This window comes from Lygodium microphyllum, chromosome 27, assembly GCF_053477565.2.
Source record: "Lygodium microphyllum isolate KBCC chromosome 27, Lygodium_microphyllum_v1.1.10, whole genome shotgun sequence".
Taxonomy (NCBI): domain Eukaryota; kingdom Viridiplantae; phylum Streptophyta; class Polypodiopsida; order Schizaeales; family Lygodiaceae; genus Lygodium; species Lygodium microphyllum.
In genome coordinates this window covers 50000810-50013343 of record NC_141161.1, presented here as the reverse complement: position 1 = coordinate 50013343, position 12534 = coordinate 50000810, and the positions used below count along the sequence as shown (strand labels likewise).

At 40.2% G+C, this 12534-nt stretch overlaps 1 pseudogene; it reads right to left on the bottom strand.

The window, feature by feature from the left end:
* Positions 1-983: 983 nt before the first annotated feature.
* The window catches only part of LOC148012306 (kinesin-like protein KIN-13A pseudogene), a 45731-nt pseudogene continuing 34180 nt past the window's right edge, over positions 984-12534 (bottom strand).

Here is a 12534-nt window from a genome sequence, read left to right as displayed (position 1 = left end):
TTCCTTCCTCGTGATCAAATGGATAACCTACATGATAAGCATCAAGAGCATAAGGGCCATCCATACAAGCATGGGTCACCGTACTTTCAATGGTGTCAACAGGATAATTGTGATCCAATGCATCTGCTATATCATAGAAGTAATTCATAGTGTCATCTTCAAGCACTGATGGTTGCACAAGATCCTTATTGACCCATACGGTAGCATGCATTGACTTGTCCATAAACTCATTGGAAACTACTATGCCAGGTAGAATTGAAGTAGATGAGGTTGCAATCACTACAGCATTCACTGCATCAACCCCTAGGCATTTCATGTTCATGAGTCCCACATGCATGGCTACTACTGGCATTCAAAGTTAAGGGCCTTGGGCTGATGGGGCACCTACTCATGAAGCTGTAATGAGATACTCTCATCATGGTATCGTTTGTGAGAAGTATCATGTTGCTCATAAGGATGCACATGCTGCTCACAGTACTGATCAAGTGGCTGATGATATCAATCACTCTGTTGTTGATGATGCTGTTGCTCCGCATGTACATACTCATATACATTTGTATGATGTTTCCCATATGCATAAGGTTGTCGAGATGGTTGTCCATGTATGTGACTAGAATGTATTTCATAAGAACATACATAGTCATTAGATGAATGTTGTTGCTCAAAATATGCACAATCATCATATACATGCTGACCATAAGTAGGCACACTATGCTACCTTTGCACATCCAAACCATGCTAGTGGTCAAGGTACCCATAATGTCCATGAGAATGCCCATGTTGCTACTCATAATCATGATGATCCGTTCTTTTAATTGTATCCATTTGAGAAACTTGAGTCGTAGGGCTGCAAGTTTGTCATTGATTGCCATGGTTTGCATGTTGGTGACTAAGATGGTTGAGATCACTCGGTCCAACTTAGACATGAACTAACTATGTTTCTCAATCAATTGGTTGTGGCTCACAGCTCAAAGAGCTTCTTGTCACTGTAGAGCAACATTCAATGCATTCATTTGGGGATGGCAAGAGTGAGAAAAGGAACTGGAACTATGGGCCAGGATTGATTCGTTTTTGCAGATACTATTGTCTCTTTGTTGGTGTATTTTCTCCATCAAGTCCTCCACTTCCAACCTATAGGCAACAATTAAGTCCTCTTCTTCCTCAAGTATAGTAGTTATATGACCATCATATCCATTTTGAGAAACCAATATGTCTGGAGTATCCATGGACTTGGAATTGGAAATGTTTTGAACACTATCCTCCTTGTTTGAAGCTTGTCTTGCTACTGCACTATTGTTATCAATTCTTCTTTCATAAGTCGAAATCCATGCACGATTTTTTCTGTCTTTTCATCCCTTAATAGTTTTGCGTCTAGGAGGAGAAACTCTCTCTTGGTCAACTCTGTCAATTAAAGAATCACATTGGTAATTGAAGCTGTTAGACATGCCATCCCTCAAAATGACTCGATTTTTATCATTAGAGGACAATGTTGTTCTATTTTCTTCCCTGGTTATAGGACCCTGAGTAGATTCTATTGCAAACCAACCATCAAAATCTCCTTGCCAGTTTGCTTGATCAATAGGCCTCTTACTAGTCTCGGCAACCCTGTTATCCATGATCTGATTAGAACTTTCAGGTGATAGCAATGGAGGAGAATCGATTGCCAGCTCCCTTTGACTTTGCACAATTGTATTTGGGCTAGGATTCCTCTTTGAATTGTTGTTCTTGGATAAACCCTTCACCCTGTCTGCATATCTGAGTGTGTTAAGAGTGTGCTCACAAGAGCTAGTATTTGGAGAAATGCATGAGATCATGACAGTTCAAGAGTCACCAACATAAGAATCACGTAAAACTTCTATCAATTTTCTTTCCCTAAAAGGAATATGGAATTGCTCATGGTCTAGTGCCCGAATGCACTCTTTAAGAGCAAGTAAACTCTTGTTAATTTCAGCACCCATAATCCTTGTTTGATGATCATTATCAGTTGTGTCAACCCCACATTGTCGTGCCACTATGCGGTCACAATGTGAAAAACTCTGGAGTGCATCATCATACGACTTCTTTATTGATGTAGAAAGTCAATGTGATCTAAGTCATTAGTGCTAGTGTCTGTGGCATAGATGGTCCAAAAATACTATATATTTGGATAATTTTAGCCTATTTTTTATATTATTTATTATAAAACTTTGAAAAATCTAGAAAAGCTTCTAGATTAGGATGACATGCAAAAAGCAAGGGCTTTTTCAGTTAGCTATGGGATTTTTCATAAAAAAGATAGATAGGCGAAATCACACACATTGCGATCGATGTTGACAGGCTGAAAACTGCACTTTGAACTAGAAGAAGAAGAAGAAGAAGTGAGATGGGAGATCCTGGATCAGGTATCTTGTGGTTTTACCCCCCTTTCGAATCCAACAAAGCCATCAGATTTAGGTTCCGAGCAACAAAGAAGGAGCTGTTATTTTGATCCACGTTTTTTGTCTATGAAGGAGCTCTAGGAGATCTAATGCCTGGAGATTGTTTCTGATTAGTGCTAGACAAAGAATTTCAGGTTCTGTCAATATATATTGATTCAATTCATTGTGCTTTGTCTTTATCATGTTTACCTCTTGTCTATTCTTTTTCTTCTCTTCCATCTCCTATCTCTACTTCCTTCTACCTCTGATCCCCGGTGGATTCGACCTTTCGACAAAAACCCCTTCAACATTGGTGAGTCCGACGTGAAAGGTCATCAGAAGAAGGAAAGACAAGATGAAAGAACCTTCAAGTACAATTTCCAGTGCTGTTTTGCAACAGTTGGTACAAAATATGAATATGCTTATGCAGGTACAACAACAACAACAGGTGATGTAGGCTTTTGCTCAAACAAAAAGTGTTGTGATGAATGCTTTGAAAGTAGTTGAGTGTGAGATAAAGTTATTCAATGGCAGGAATGTATCTACATATATACATGCCTATGCTCAAAAGATGGAATTCTTTGAAGTGACTCAACTTGCATGGAGTCGGTATTTTGTTTGGATCACTATACATGAACTGAAAGCATGAATTACTGAATTATACATGCAAGATGCTGACTGGGTAGCTTTCAAGAACACACTCATGGAAGAATTTTACATTGAAGATACCAGCTTGATTACACACAAGACTTTTCAGGAGTGGGTTTTAAAACCCAATGAGGGTCTTGTGGCTATAGAATTATTAAGAGAATTTAAAAGTCGATTTGAGCAGTTGGATCTTGCAGAACAGCAAGCTCTTGTAAGTCAAAAAATTGAATTGTTTCTACAAGCAGCAAATCTTGAGCTTCAAGAGAAGATTGATGATTTGCTGGAGGATCAGACTACAGAGACAGGTTTGAAAACAGAGTGGAGACATGTCAAGGAAGCTATTACTGCACTTGTGAAAAAGCATAGAAGAAGAGAAGGATTACATGTCTCTAGCTTGGTGAGAGCTGGATTTTAGGACCCAATTTGGACCCGTTCTTGAAGTGTTGAAGCTCATTTTGGAGCAGGAAAGTGCCAAAGAGGTGTTAAAGAGCCAATTTCCATGAAAAATCAAACAGTGGCAGATGGGCGAGCTAGAGTTTTCATAGATGCATTTTGATATCAGGAATCCAACACAAGTCTCGGTTCATCAATTGGAGGTCGTTTGACCCTCCATTTACTCCCTGCAAGGTTCGGTGTTATAAAGCAACTACCAGATTGGGAAGCCATAAAGTGCATGGGAGAGGCCAGATTGATGTAGTTAGACGCCACGAAGCCACTTGTCCAATCGGATTGCAAATCGGAGTTCGTTTGGGCCTTCAAAATTAAAAAATCCACTTGCAAGATAGTGTGAACACAAAAAGATGAAACGTTTATTTTAATGTCTTAAACCTTAGGCTTAATAAAAGCCTTGAAACTAATGCAAAATCTGTCAGACAGAGGGAAGGGTCAATGCGCCTCCTCATTTTTACTCGTCGCCTCTCTGATTCAAACCCGTTTGGAGAGAGAGGGAGATTCTTGATCAGAGCAGAGAGAGGAACAAGATGGCTACAAGCTTGCCCGTTTTAAATGGAGGATTTTAAAATCTCATTTTTTAGTATTTCTCTCTCCTCCCTCTCTCTCTTGCAAGAGGCAGTCCTTGCGTGTGAAGAAGAATGAAGCCCAATTGATGAATGCTCGTCCAGCATGGTACCGGATTGCTTCCAAATCAAAGGTGGGATGAAGATTACAGTGTGGAGGCGGGTTGAGCATCAAACAGGCCCTGATTTGCAGACCACAATGAGTTTCAAAACCTGAAATAATAAAATAATACATGATAATGATATTTATACAAAGAAAATGGCTCTTTTTTTGCATTTGATGAGGTTAGCAATGTTCATATGGGCTGAAAATTGATGGAGATGTTGTTTGCTATTGGTTTTAGTCTTTCATAATAGAAAACTCAGGAAAATATACACTTAAAGTGTGGGAAATAAATGGGAAAATCCCAAAAAGCATGGTTTTTAGAGGAAAAATGGGGTTTTTGGGCTTAAAATCAGAAAAGCATGAAACAAAATACCAATAAAATCTACATGTTTGCTGTTTAAGGACTCAAGAGCCACAGCTTTAAAATAATGATAATTTTCTTCCATTTTTTTTATAATAAATAAGGAAAAATAGAAAAAAATGCTCTTTAAAAGAGGAAAAAATAGCGAGGAAAATTATGGACGTGTTTGTGTGTATAATGAGGATAAAGGATGAGGGTTTGTCTTAGATTATCCCCATTTACATGTTTTTGTAAGTATTTACTACTTGTCTCGTGTGAAATACACATAAAATCACCCCTTTACCTATGCAATGAGGCAAAACCTTAAACAATATGGGAAGAGGGAAGTTTAAGTGCTGAAATATAATATAAAATCTGATGTATTTGTTGCATTATTCATATAGGATGACGTTAAGTTAAATAAAGGGAAGTACAGTATGAGTGTAAGGCTCAGTGTCTTCTCTCATCTCAGTAATTATGCGTTAGTGTATGGAAACATGAAAATAATGGATTTGCACAATGCACGAGGCTGTTTTTTAAACTGTTTGAGCACTTAATCATATACACATTTGCATCAAAAATCGTTAAATGATATCAATTACAAGCTCTTGGATGCATAGCACTTGGTTTCTTTAGGACTTGACCCACGTAGAGAGAGTGAGCAACTTGGCTGTAGGTCTAGACGGTGGGTTCAACGGGATGGATAAGTGAGGATAAGTGCATTTCTGGAACATTAAATATATTGGCACTAAGAGGGGAGTTTGTTTTGAATGTGTCTATATGTGGAAGGAGCGCATCGAGGGGCCAATCCCCAAGATGTAGGAGAGCTGCAGTAGGGCCACGGCAATCAGCCAATGGGGTGCCCTTGTGTTTGTGATATGTGGCATTTATTGCTAATATATGTATAATCTCCCTCTGAGGAGACAGGAAAGGGAACATTCATTGGACTATAGACTATAAATGTACATTAATTAGTGTTTAGGATAGTGTATCCCCTCGACACACAATCCTGGTCTGCGAGGCCTTGAGGTGGGGTTGTCTATTGAGGGCATGAGGTCTGGATAGTGCCTTCGCTAGTGCCGGCCCATTTTATGTCCCATCAGGGGTGCATTTGCCGGGAGCTGTCTATAAGTGGCGGTCTCCAAATCTAGGTTGTAAAGGGACCTAAGTTTATAATTTTCATTAGGAGTGTGCTAAGCTAACCATAAAATGGGGTTTGTTTAAGGATGGAAAACCTTGGCTTTTCCTATACAAAACTTACTGATGGACTTAGTTAGTTATGTAGAGCATGAGTCCTCTACAAAAGATAATTTAGGTGATGAGAAGAGTAACCACTTAGTGGTTACCCCATCCTCTAATGCAATGGCATGGGCCAAGGTTTTCCTTGGTGTGGTCTCTACCCAAGAGAAATCATGTATAACCATCCATCAACCTAGAGGGCATGGAATAAGTATGTTGGAAGCTATGGCAGTCATGGCATCAACAAGTGATTATGCTAAAGCCATAGTGCCATGGGAAAAACTCGACACACAGTGGAGTACAGTTATGGCTGAAACATTCCGTGTGGTGGGGCATCGTGCCAAAATTTTAAGTATCACAAGGATGTTAGAAACCCTAGCTGTAAAGGGAAAAGCATTGCTTAAAAGGGACGATCCCCAAGACCTAAATGCTAAGGATAAGTTTGCTTTTGATGAGGGGCAAAAGCTCCTAGATAAATCCATCATGGAGCTGCCTAGGAAGGGGCAATACATAGAAGATCCTCTAAGAAAGGATTGAAATGACATGTTAAGAGCTATAGATCTCCCTAGACCACTTTATGAGTTGGCAGAAAGGGACATTAAGGATAATATTAACCCTCGGGGGGTTTAGTATATATATATTCTCTATATAACGTGTGTTAATGGCCTATTTATAAATACCCTAATCTGTAAATTTTTCTTAAATAAAACAAAACCCTTTTCTATTCAATCTGTAAGTAACCCCTTTATATGACACCCTTCTGTATGTCAAAAATGTATAAAAATGGTGTTTTAAAAACCCCTTATTTTGAACTCACGTTATATATACATATATTCATGAGTGACCCCCCCGAGTATTAACCTCCCTACACCAGTAAAACTGGAAATGGAAGAGGTTGGAAACCCTAAGACACTCGGGTTAGGCCATGATTATGAGGATTTAAATGGCCCAGTGCTGATCCCGAAGGAAAGGACTAAATGCCCTCCTCCTTATAGGGATCTCCCAGTGTTTCATGGGTTGGTTAATGAGGATCGGATGGTGCATTTACGAGAGTACGACCTAACTTACCTTGCAAGTGGGTTCAATGATATTCATCGGATGCTCGTATTCTCAAGTACCCTAATGCGAGAGGCTACAAAATGGTACTGGAGCCTCCCAAGGGGGTCTATTAAATCCTTTGAGGAGTTGAGTAATCGATTTTTAGATGAATATGAGAAGAAGGTGCCTATGACCAAAGTTTTAGGGCAACTGATGCAGATTAGGCAAGAGTCCTATCCTTATGTTAAAGAATACCCTAGAGCCTTTGATGATATTCTGAGGCTTTGGCCAAGAAGAGCTACTGCATTGCCAGGTGATGTGCTATGTGAGCTCTTTTTGAGTGTCTTAGAGATTAACATGCAAATCCAAGTGGGACTGCGGAATCCTAAGTCGTTAAGGGAAGCAAAGATGCATGCCATTGATTATGAGGGACATATTCAAAGATGTTGGAAAAACTTTTGGAGTTTTCCCTGCTCAGTACAAGTGCATCCTAGCTTCCAACCATTTCTACAAGGAGACAGCTCACTTGTTGATACCAAGGTAGCCTATGAGAGGAACCTTGGTAGCCAAAATCTCCAAGCAGAAAATGGCAATAGTAGGGATAATATGCCCCCTGGGGATAAAAAGATTCCAAGCTCAGTAAGTCCCATCAAGGCTTGCAACACTTCCATGTGAGGTAGTTGTGACGGTGGAATGGATAGAACCATTTGGTCTACAAGCTTAGATGAGCATTCTATGAGTGGTTCTAGTTGTGCTCCTAGTAAGGCTCTTGAGAGACCTTTCCAATTTATAGATGAATCATGCTTTCGAGTAGCTGTTATTCCTTTTAGTAAAAGCATGGTTCCTATGGCTAAGCGGTTGTTGCAGAGTGGACAAAGGCAAGTAAAGACATCTTGTGTAGAGAAGATGCGGCATGCCAAAGGTCCACCTATACTAAATAGAAGCCATAAGGCTATGAGGCCATCTGGTAATGGTGATAAATCCACAATGAGTCCATTGGACCAATGTGGGCAGATGATGCAATCTAAGAATATGAAAAGGAATACGAGATGGGTTTGGAGGCCCAAAACCCCTAAAAATACTATTGGTGTGTCAAATGAAGGGCCACGAATTGCATGTAGACATGCTTTGATGAGTTCCCAAGAGGATGCAACTAAAGGCCGTAATGTGACATCTGACAATAGAGACCGCCGCCCTGAGATGCATCTATGTGATGGGTCTAGGCTTGAAGCTCTGTCTAGTTTGGATCGTATCATTGACATATGTAATGGTCCGATTAGAGAAGAGTTGAATGATCATAAATCCATGATTCTCCTTGTAGGAGGAGTTACTGGAAAGACAAGTGATCCGTTTGAATGAAAACCAAGGGGATGAGATATATCAACCTAATGATGTCATTCATTCAGTAGCTCGTAGTACCCAAGAAGAGATGGCCATTATTACTGAGATATCAGTAGAAAGGCTTGGGCTAGTGGACAAAGAGCAAAGATCAAGCTTTTAGCTGACTCGCATGAGTAGCATGAGGCTAGTCCTCTTATTTTATGCTATCCTTGCTATCCTGATTAGTTTGATATGATGTGATGTATATGCCAAGGAGATCATATATTGCATGGATTAGAATGAACTATTCATTTTAGGCCAAGATTGCCATTCGTCTGTTTGGTGCAGGTACAGCTAATGGGTTTGTGTTGTAGTGATCGCTTCATACAGGTTAACGAAGTTGCTGGAGGGGGCCTTTGCTGCGAAGGAGCTTCTTGTGGCCATTTCAGGTGGTTTGGTCCCCTTTCTGAGTCTTTTCCCTTAAGCAATTAATGATATATGTGCGTGTAAGGGTTACTTTCTTTTCTTTGTTGGGGACCGACACTCAAGGCATGAAGTCCCAAGATTAGGCTCTGTATATCTGAGGGAGGTTTGAATAGTCATTGACTCTTGCAAGGCATTGTCAGGCATTGTCAAGCATTGTAAGACCTGTTTTAGATGGGAGTTCTAGTGATCATGTTCTGCTGACCTGCTAGGCCGCTGTTCTGGGAGTTCCTGGTAGTTGTGAGGCAGTTAGAGAAGCCTGCTAAAATAATGATGAAAAGAGACAAAACCCTAAATATGTGATATACAATATATGAATATATGGAGGTGTGTAAAAAGGGGTTCTAACCCCTATAAAAATAGAAATGGAAAATAAAAGAAAAATTTTTGAGTTGTTGTTTATCTCCTTGCGAAGGCCTGGTAGGTTCCTGGGGACAATACAAGACCCGGGGCCGATGCCTTGTCTTCCTAGGGGTGGCTTCTAGCAGAAAAATAAGAAAAAAAGAAGGTTGGAGCGAAAATAAAAGTGAGCGTTAGAAAAGGATTAAGTGTCACCTTGCGCGGGCTTGGTAGGTTCTTGGGTACCAAGATAGGACCTAAGGCCGATGCCTTGCTCTCCTTGGGTCACTACGCTCAGCTCCCTCCTTTTTACACACTCGAGTATGGAAAATAAGAGGTTAAAAGATCCAATGTGCTAAAAGATAATATTTGTTGATCCAACTATAGGAGTCCTTGCCTAGTAGGAGCTCCTAGTTAAGTTGTCCTTAGTTTGGTAGGTAGTTCAGACCACCACTGAGGATGACCTCTTTGCTGGTTCTTTTTAGCTTGGTTGTGTTGGAGCAGTGACTAGCTTTCAGATTATGCTAGCCCTACTCCTTGTGGATTTCATGCCTTGGTTTTGACAAGGGCATAGGGTGAGAGCTATGATGTGTATCTATTTTGTATCAGCTTGATGCTCTTTGTGGTTGTGTTTATGTGCAGATTTGTTCATGGGATTCGACGAGCACAGTTGCCCTATTCGGTGGTTGCTAATGAGAGCTAGATTTTAGGATCTGATTTGGACCCGTTCTTAAGCGTTGAAGCTCATTTTGGAGCTGAAAAGTGTCCGAGAGGTATTAAAGAGCCAATTTTCATGAAAAATCAAACGGTGGTGGATGGCAGAGCTAGAGTTTTCCTAGATGCATTTTGACATCAAGAATCCAATACAAGCCTTGATTCATCAATCAGAAGTCGTTTGACCCTCCATTTAATCCCCGCAAAGTTTGGTGTTATAAAGCAACTACCAAATCGGATAGCCATAAAGTGTGTGGGAGAGGCCAGGTTGATGGAGTTCGACGCCACGAAGCCACCTGTCCAATCGGATTGCAAATCGGAGTTCGTTTGGGCCTTCAAAATTGAAAAATCCACTTACGGGAGAGTGTGAATACAAAAAGATGAACCGGTTATTTTAATGTTTTAAACCTTAGGCTTAATAAAAGCCTTGAAACTAATGCAAAAACTGTCCAACAGAGGGAAGCGGCAATGCACCTCCTCATTTTTGCTCGTTGCCTCTCCGATTCAAACCCGTTTGTAGAGAGAGAGGGAGATTCTTGATCAAGGCAGAGAGAGGAACAAGATGGTTGTAAGCTTGCCCATTTTAATGGAGGATTTAAAAATATCATTTTTTAGTCTTTCTCTCTCCTCCCTCTCTCTCCTACAAGGGGCAATTCCTAGTGAAGAAGAATGAAGCCCGGATGAATGCTCGTCTAGCATGGTACCGGATTGCTTCCAAATTGAAGGTGGGCTAAAGATTGCAGTGTGGAGGTAGGCTGAGCATCAAACAAGTCCTGATTTGCAAACCTGCAACAAGTTTCAAAACCCGAAATAATTTAAAAAATACACGGTAATGACATTTTTACAAAGAAAATGGCTCTTTTTTCGTATTTGATGAGGTTAGCAATGTTCATATGGGCTGAAAATTGATGCACATGTTTTTTGGTGTTGGTTTTAGTCTTTCACAATAAAAAACTCAGGAAAATATATACTTACAGTGTGGGAAATGAATGGGAAAAACCCAAAAAGCATGGTTTTTAAAGGAAAATTTGGGTTTTTGGGCTTAAAATCGAAAAAGCATGAAATAAAACACCAATAAAATCTACACGTTTGCTATTTAAGGACTCAAGAGCCATAGCTCTAAAATAATGCTAATTTTATTTCATTTTTATCGATAATAAATAAGCAAGAATAGGAAAAAATACTCTTTAAAAGGGAAAAAAAAAGGAAACAGACGAGGAAAATTATGGATGTGTTTGTGAGTGTATAATGAGGATAAAGCATGAATGTTTGCCTTAGATTATCCCCATTTACATATTTTTGTGAGTATTTACTACTTATTTCATGCGAAATACACATAAAATCACCCCTTTACCTATGCAACAATGCAAAACCTTAGATAGTATGGGACGAGGGAAGTTTGAGTGCTGAAATATAATATAAAATCTGATGTATTTGCTGCATTATTCATATAGAATGGCATTAAGTTAAATAAAGGGAAGTACAGCACGAGTGTAAGGATCGGTGTCTTCTCTCATCTCAGCAATTATGCGTTAGTGTATGGAAACATGAAAAGAATGGATTTGCACAATGCACGAGGCTATTTTTTAATTATTTGAGCACTTAATCATATACACATTTGCATCAAGCATTGTTAAATGGTATCAATTACAAGCTCTTGGATGCATAGCACTTGATTTCTTTAGGACTTGACCCACGTAGAGAGAGTGAGCAACCTGGCTGTAGGTCTAGACGGTGGGTTAAAAAGGACGAATAAGTGAGGATAAGTGCATTTTTGGAACATTAAATATATTGGCACTAAGAGGAGAGTTTGTTTCGGATATATCTATATGTAGAAGCAGCACATCGAGGGGCCAATCCCCAAGATGTAGGAGAGCTGCAGTGGGGCCACGGCAATTAGCCGGTGGGGTGCCCTTGTGTCTGTGATATGTGGCATTTATTGCCGATATATGTATAATCTCCCTCTGAGGAGACGGGAAAGGGAACATTCATTGGACTACAGACTATAAACGCGCAATAATTAGTGTTTAGGATAGTGTATCCCTCGAAAGACAATCCTGGTCCGTGAGGTCGTGAGGTGGGGTTGTTTGTTGAGGGCATGAGGTCTAGCTAGTGCCTTAGCCAGTGACGGCCCATTTTAGGTCCCATAAGTGGTGCATTTTTCTGGAGCTTCCTATTAGTAGCGGTCTCCGAATCTAGGTTGTAAAGGGATCTAAGTTTATAATTTCCATTAGGAGTGTGCTAAGCTAACCATAAAATGGGGTTTGTTCAAGGATGGAAAACCTTGGCTTTCCCTATACAAAACTTAATGATAGACTTAGTTATGTAGAGCATAAATCCTCTACATAAGATAATTTAGGTGATGAGAAGAGTAACCACTTAGCGATAGCATGGGTCGAGGCTTATCTTGGTGTGGTCTCTACCCAAGAAAAATCATGTATAATCATGCATCAACCTAGAGGATATGGAATAAGTATGTTGGAAGCTATGGCGGTCATGGCATCAACAAGTGATTATGCTAAAGCTGTATTTCCATGGGAAAAACTCGACACGCAGTGGAGTGCAGTTATGGCTGAAACATCCCATGTGGTGGGGCATCGTGCCAAAATTTTAAGTATCACAAGGATGTTAGAAGCCCTAGCTGTAAAGGGAAAACCATTGCTTAAAAGGGATGGTCCCCAGGACCTAAATCAGGACCTAAATGCTAAGGATAAGTTTGCTTTTGATGAGGGTGTAGTGGGAGCTCACGCTCAACTGCCAAGACCCACGGACCGCTTATTGCTTCAAGCGTTTCAAGCGAGCTCTAATGGCTATCTCTCACCTAGCCGATGCACCGTCAATCCTATGAGTGTAGTAAGCTTACCTTGATGCCGATACGAGTTGCCTCCTCTCTCG